Below are 6,807 nucleotides of genomic sequence, written 5' to 3'. Positions count from 1 at the left end.
TCTGAATCATCAAAGGATTTTTAAAGAACATCTAAAGAGATCTGGAATAATCCTTTATGGGCATAACCTTAAAAACTAGCTGTGAGCCTGAAGGCAGTGACACATGCCTCAATCTCATAACTAGGGAAGCAGAGGCAGGCTGATCACTGTGAGTTGGATGCCAGCCTGGACTACAGAGTGAGTTACAGGAAAAGTGCAAAGCTACACAGAGAAACCCTGTCTTGAAATAGCAACAACAACAACAATACCCAAAACAAAACAAAACAAGCAAAAAACAAAAACAAACAAGCAAAACAACAACAACAACAACTAGCTGTGAACAAAGGTTCTCAACTCCAACAAGCAAAAGTGCAATGAGTTTTCAGATCGTCTTTTGTAGATGTACTCAGATCCTACTGAGTGGAATCAGTGTTGTCCACATGTACGTGCACGTCAGGCTATCTACTGTAGTATGGGAAACACAGCTGTGGACCACCCCTAAGAAAACTGACTTTCTCTCACACTCATTCACTTCCTGGAGCTGAGGGCCATGGAAGTATACAGCAGGTGACAACCAGTGTTTGGCAAGTCGACCCAACAGGTGTATGAGTCCCTGATGGGGAGCCCACCTGGCATAGCTGTAGAGTCCCTGGCTGTGGAAACCAGCTGTTTTCTGTCTGTAACTTTCTCAGGTATTGAAATGCCTCCCTAATAAGAATAGCTGTGGGATTCCTTCCTCAGTCCTTTGGTAGTGTGTTCTCTACCTATTGGCATACATATCGTTGTGTATATCAGGTTATGATTTCTGTTTAAGTCATGTAATTTTGAAGTATAAAACAGTACTTGGCAGGGGTTGGAGAAATGACTTAGAGATTAAGAGGACTGGCTGCTCTTCCAGAGGTCCTGAGTTCAAACCCAGCAAATACATGGTGACTTTCAACCATCTATAATGAGATCTGGTGCCCTCTTATGGTGTGAAGGCATACACACACAGAACACTGTACACGTAAAACCCATTTTTTAATGTGGAAAAAAAATGTTCTCTTTTAAATTGTTTTTTTCCTTTAAAATACCTGATATCTTAATTGACTTACCAAATCTGCATAGAACAGTAGAAATCCGAGGGAATTAATTAACGAATAAATAAATCTTTAAAAATTGTTCAGCTAAAAGTAAATAATAAAAAAAAGTTAAAAGAAGAAGAAACAATACTAGTGTATTTTACATTACTCAGACTGACATAGGATTCTGTGGGAGCCAATTATCAGGTTTCCTAGTAGCTTTACCCTGCAGGTCTGCATGGAGAAGATGATTGGACCAGGGGCCTGAGTGCAGGTGCCTGAGATGGTCTGCACTTAGCTGTTCTGGGGGCAGGTCTTTTGCTCCACCCCTTGGCAATCCTATAAGTACTCTAGGGCAGAGGCAGTTGAGGCCTGATGGATTAGGATCCAGTTCCTCTTGAGGCTATCCTGTATGGTAATATTTTATTTGTACTGATATGTGATTGTAGTGGGTAGCCATCCCAGCATTGGCCTGGAAGTTCCAACCCCCATTGAGGCTTCGGTAATGGTCACGCCCACAAGGCGGGGCAGGGGAAGGAAGCCGAAGACCCAGGATCCAGTGGAGGTCTCTCTTGGTTCTGGGACCCTGGACACTGGAGGCAGACCTAGAGAGTTCTCCAGAGAACACCGCCGGACTGTGCCATACCTTTGCCAGACCCTACAACCTATCCCTTCATTTGTAAGTTACCCCACAAAATAAACCTCCCTTTTAACTACGTGGAGTGGCCTTAATAATTTCACCAATATGTGATTTTATTTGTATGTTAATAAATAAAGTTGCCTAGGGGTCAGAGCTAATAGTAAGCCAAAGCAGAAGCTGGGCAGTGGTGTCGCATGCCTTTAATCCCAGCACTTGGGAAGGCAGAGCTAGATGGATCTTTGTGTGTTCAAGGATACAGCCAGCATGGAGACACATGCCTTTAATACCAATACCACTCATACCAACCATAGAAGACCTGGAGGTCTGTATAGACAAGCAATGATGAGGAGGTCATGTGATTGGGTTTACAACCAATGAGAAGGCAGAACAGAAAGTCAATAAAAGGACAGACACACAGGAAGTAGGCCTCTTGCTGAGGGGAAGGACAGCAGCGGCAGTGAGGGTAAGAAAGGGTTTTTAGCTCTTAGCTATTGCTCTGACCTCTTGGGCTTTTAACTCTGCATTTGGCTCTGTGTTTCTTATTTAATAAGACTGTTCATCTACATTTGGTACTCAATGTGGCAAGAATTCATTAAAAACCACTTGGCTTGGCTTGGCTTGGCAGCGGGCCTGGCTCCCTAACTCGGGCCTAATTCAGCCTAGGCCCCAGGTCTGACTGAGCATAGCTACAGGTGGATACCCACAGCTGGCGCTACTCGCTTAAAGCCGAGGCTATGAACAACTCAGGCCTGCCAGAGCTACCACTAATTGTAGTTACACACAACTGTGATAGAGCTGCTTTAGGCTAAAACCCCAATGCACGTGGTCAGAGCTTAAGGAAGCTGGAGCCCAGGTTCGGCTCGGCTCAAGCAGGAACATGTGGCTTGATTCAAGCTTTTAGCCAGAACTTGTGGCTATGCTTTCTTGCTTTCTCTCTCTCTCTCTCTCTCTCTCTCTCTCTCTCTCTCTCTCTCTCTCTCTCTCTCTGGATTCACACCTCAGATGCTAGGAAGCTGTTTTGAAATTCCCTTGGATTTCTACTTTTCTATGCAGACTTGGTAAGCCAATTAAGATATCAGATATTTTAAAGGAAAAAACAATTTAAAAGAGAAAATTTTCTCCACATTAAAAAAATGGGTTTATGTGTACATTGGGAGAAAATTGGTCTTTGATAAAATTTTAGGCAGTCTGAAAATAGGATAGTTATATGAGAAGATTAATGTTGATGGTATTATGCATATTATTACTTTCCTTATCCTTATTTTACTATTTGAAAGGATAGTCAATTTAAGCGCCAGGATAAAAGATTTATAAAAACCTGTTAAAATGAATTATATAGAAATTCAGATTCAGACAGAAGAAATTAACAGTGAAATTGTTTCAGGATTGGATTATAAGGTTACAGAAAGAAAGTCTGTTTTCACACAATCACACTTAATTTAGCTGGTAACTGTACAGCAGACACCTGGTCAAGTGATTGCACAAGTGATTGGCATTATGGATAATGAAGAATATATTTACCTTTCCTAGAATTAGACAATTAACCCAAAATTTTTCTTTTCAGAATAAAGATACCTTCACCCATACCCAGCAGGAAGCAGTTTTAAGAATATACCACCCACATTCCCAAAGAGGTGGTGTGGGGCGGGTAGTTTTTTGGTTTTTTTTTGTTTTTTTGGTTTTTTTTTTTGTTTTTGTCTTTTTGGGTCTGGGATAATTTTCATTGTTTAGGAGGGTTGGTTGCAAGTTGTTGTTAAGGGTTAGAAAAAGGGCTAAGCAAAGGAGATTAGATTTAAGGTTCTTGTTTAAAAAAAAAAAAGACAATTGCCGGGCAGTGGTGACACACGCCTTTAATCCCAGCACTCAGGAGGTAGAGCCAGGCAGATCTCTGTGAGTTGGAGGCCAGCCTGGGCTACAGAGGGAGATCCAGGAAAGGCATAAAGCTACACAGAGAAACCCTGTCTTGAAACCCCCAACCCCCAAAAAAAGACAGTTACTAGTTTTAAATACTTTACATTGTATTGGATTTTTTAATATTGTATACAAATTATATATATTGAGTTTGATATTGTTAGAAAATGCCATACATATATTTCTAATCTTGTTCAAGATATTGTAATTGTATCATTTATTTAACAATGTAATGCAATTTGCTGATCCTTGAATGTTATCATTACCAACTATTAGGATATAAAGAAATGAAACTTAGTAGTTAGACATTACAATTGAACTTGTAGTCATATTAGGTGTGTTTTCAAGATTGAGCAGATATATGTTAGATAGACAGGTCATCTTCAAACCCTTCAGAGATCTATAGAATATGGCATTTAAAATGTTTTAATAACTTAGAAAATTTTTCTTTTTTGTTATGACTATGAGACATGTCAGTTCCTGGCAGTACCAATCTACTTCAGAGAAAATATGGGTATTGAAGAAACTTCATATAGAGATAACTTTCATTGTGGCAAAAGTTAGCCACTGAACAACAAAATATCCTCTAATTGGCTGATGACAAACAGGACAGACAGAACATGAAGCAAAAGATGACCAATTCTTGCCAAAACAATTGTGGTTGTGGTTTTAACAGAGGGCATCTACTGAGGCCAGGACAATATGGCACCATCCCTGAAGTGACCTTTTCTTTGAAGGCAGCTGAACAGGCAGTGGAATGATGGCTTCTGATGTGCAGTGGAACAGCAGCTGAAGCATTTATTCTTTAAAAAAAATTTTATTTTATAATTTAATTTAATTTTATATATCAGCCACACATTCCCCTGTCCTCCCCCCTTCCCCCCACCTTACCCCCAGCCCATCCCTCATCCCATCTCCTCCAGGGCATAGACTCCCCTGGGGATTCAGCTCAACCTGGTGGATTCAGTTCAGGCAGGTCCAGTCCACTCCTCCCAGACTGAGCAAAGTGTCCCTGCATAAGCCCCAGGTCCCAAACAGCCAGCTCATGCACTAAGGACAGGTCTGGGTCCCACTGCCTGGATGCCTCCCAAACAGTTCAAGATAATCAACTGTCTCACTTATCCAGAGGGCCTGATCCAGTTGGGGGATCCTCAGCTTTTGGTTCATAATTCATGTGTTTCCATTTGTTTGGCTATTTGTCCCTGTGCTTTTTCCAGTCTTGGTCTCAACAATTCTCACTCATACAATCCATCCTCTTTCTCACCAATTGGACTCCTGGAGCTCCACCTGGGGCCTGGCTGAGGATCTCTGCATCTGCTTCCCTCAGTAATTGGATGAAAGTTCTACCACAACAGTTAGGGTGTTTGGCCATCTGATCACCAGATTGGTCAGTTTGGTCTTTCTCTTGACAATTGCCAGTAGTCTATTGTGGAGGTATCTTTGTGGATTTCTGGGGAACTCTCTAGCACTTTGCTTCTTCCTATTCCCATGGGTTCTTCATTTATCATGGTCTCTTATTCTTCGTTCTCCCTCTCTGTTCTTGATCCAGCTGGGATCTTCTGCTCCCCTAAGCTCTCTTCCCTCGACCCTTGCCCTTCATTACCCCCACTCATGTCAAGTTTGCTCATGTAGATCTCATCCATTTCTCTGTCATTGGGTGATCCCTGTGTCTTTCTTAGGGTCCTGTTTTCTAAGTAGCCTCCCTGAAGTTGTGAGTAGCAGTCTAGTCATCTTTGTTTTACATCTAGTATTCTACTATGAGTGAGTACATACCGTGTTTGTCCTTCTGAGTCTGGGTTACCTCTCTCAGAATGATTTTTTCTAGTTCCATCCATTTGCCTGCAAACCTCATGATGTAATTGTTTTTCTCTGCTGAGTAGTACTCCATTGTGTATATGTACCACATTTTCTTTATCCATTCTTCAGTTGAAGGGCATCTAGGATGTTTCCGGGTTCTGGCTATTACAAACAATGCTGATATGAACACAGCTGAGCATATGCCCTTGTAGTATGATTGAGCATTCCTTGGGTATAAGCCCAAGAGTGGTGTAACTGGGTCTTGAGGGAGATTGATTCCCAGTTTTCTAAGAAATCACCATATTGGTGTCCAAAGTGGCTGTACAAGCTTGCATTCCCACCACCACTGGAGGAGAGTACCCCTTGTGATTTTATTTGTATGTTAATAAATAAAGTTGCCTGGGGGTCAGAGCTAATAGCAAGCCATAGCAGAAGCTGGGCAGTGGTGTTGCATGCCTTTAACCCCAGCACTTGGGAAGCAGAGCTAGGCAGATCTGTCTGTGTGTTCAAAGATATAGCCAGTATGGAGACACATGCCTTTAATCTCAATACCAACCATAGCAGACCTGGAGGTCTGTATAGACAGGCAGTGACAAGGAGGTCATGTGGTTGGGTTTACAACCAATGAAAGACAGAAAGTCAATAAAAGGACAGACACACAGGGAGTAGGCCTCTTGCTGAGGGGAAGGACAGCAGTGGCAGTGAAGGGTAAGAAAGGGCTTTTAGCCCTTAGCTATTGCTCTGACCTCTTAGGCTTTTAACTCTGCACATGCTCTGTGTTTCTTATTTAATAAGACTGTTCATCTACAATCCTGTATTTTTAATCTGTTTCTCACCTCACTATCCTTCTAATTAATATTTCCTGCTTCTTCTACTCAAGAGCATTCTGGAGAAATGTGTGGGTGGTGTGTATCCCCTCCACAGATGGTGCCATGAACAGAGAAAGACAAAGAGTATATATATATATATATATAAAATTCAGAATGCTTGGTGAAATTATAAGTAGACCCAGGCATTTGAAGTGGGATTAGTCCAGTGTTATAGTGGAAAAAAAAAGTTAAATAGGGAAAGGGTTTTTATCCTGGAGACAAAAGAAAAAACAGACTGGAAGGATGTCCAGTGCTTTTCTATTTTTATGTGTCTGTCTCTCTCTTGGTTTCTATCTATAAAATATTAGGAAGGTATGGAGTAGTAATAAAAGTAAGAAGTAGGAAAAATTTAGGAAAATAGCATAAAGAAAACTTAAGTTAGGCAACTAGACAGAGAAACTAAGTCTTCAATCTTGTAACTATGGGGGCTATGAACGCAAACTGGGGGAAAAAAATCTATCTTTTTTGAGCTTATCAGGCAGAAAAATATGCTCTTCTTTGAGCTTATTGTGCAGAATAAGGATTCCTATGGAAGCTTTTGGCTTTGGGA

This window comes from Onychomys torridus, chromosome 1, assembly GCF_903995425.1.
Source record: "Onychomys torridus chromosome 1, mOncTor1.1, whole genome shotgun sequence".
Taxonomy (NCBI): Eukaryota; Metazoa; Chordata; class Mammalia; order Rodentia; family Cricetidae; genus Onychomys; species Onychomys torridus.
The sequence above is the reverse complement of the archived record's forward strand: the minus strand, read 5'-3'. Positions refer to the sequence as shown.